Source organism: Bombus pyrosoma, unplaced genomic scaffold, assembly GCF_014825855.1.
Source record: "Bombus pyrosoma isolate SC7728 unplaced genomic scaffold, ASM1482585v1 HiC_scaffold_4713, whole genome shotgun sequence".
Taxonomy (NCBI): domain Eukaryota; kingdom Metazoa; phylum Arthropoda; class Insecta; order Hymenoptera; family Apidae; genus Bombus; species Bombus pyrosoma.
The window spans coordinates 107,605-108,770 of record NW_025219972.1 but is presented as its reverse complement, the minus strand read 5'-3'; positions in this window follow the sequence as shown (position 1 = coordinate 108,770).

The window sequence follows — 1,166 nt, the reverse complement described above, 5'->3', positions numbered from 1 at the left end:
ACGTTATAACGTAAAACATTATGTATTATTCCGTTATAATGTATATCGTTAAATGGTAATAGGTTATACCGTATATCGTGATATGGTAGTACGTTATAACGTATAACGTCCAGTAGTAGTTCGTTACAACGTATATCGATATGTAGTAGTACCTTATGATGTATAACGTTCAGTAGTATTTCGTTATAGCGTATAACATTATGTATTATTACGTTATAACGTATATCGTTTTAGGGTAATACGTTATAACGTATAACATTATGTAATATTCCGTTATAATGTATATCGTTATATGGTAACACGTTATAACGTATATCGTTATATGGTAGTACGTTATAACGTATAACGTTCTGTAGTAGTTCGTTACAACGCATATCATATATAGTAGTACGTTATCGTGTATAACGTTCCGTAGTATTTCGTTATAACGTATAACATTATGTATTATTACGTCATAACGTATATCGTTTTATGGTAATAAGTTATAACATATAACATTATGTACAATTACGTTATAATGTATATCGTTATATGGTAATACGATATGGCGTATATCGTTATAGGGTAGTACGTTATAACGTATAAAGTTCAGTAGTACTACGTTATAACGAATAATGTTATGTAGTATTACGTTATAATGTATGACGTTATATGGTAATACGTTTTAACATAAAACATTATGTATTATTGCGTTATAATGTGTATCGTTATGCGGGTAATACGTTATAACGTATATCGTTATATGGTAGTTCGTTATAACGTATAACGTTCTGTAGTATTTCGTTACAACGTATATCGTTATATAGTAGTACGTTATGATGTATAACGTTCAGTAGTAATCCGTTATAACGTATAACATTATGTATTATTACGTCATAACGTATATCGTTTTATGGTAATAAGTTATAACGAATAACATTATGTAATATTACGTTATAATGTATATCGTTATATGGTAATGCGATATGGCGTATATCGTTATAGGGTAGTACGTTATAACGTATAACATTCTGTAGTAGTTCGTTACAACGTATATCGTTATATAGTAGTACGTTATCATGTAGAACGTTCAGTAGTATTTCGTTACAACGTATAACATTATGTATTATTACGTTATAACGTATATTGTTTTATGGTAATGAGTTATAACGTATGTCGTTATATGG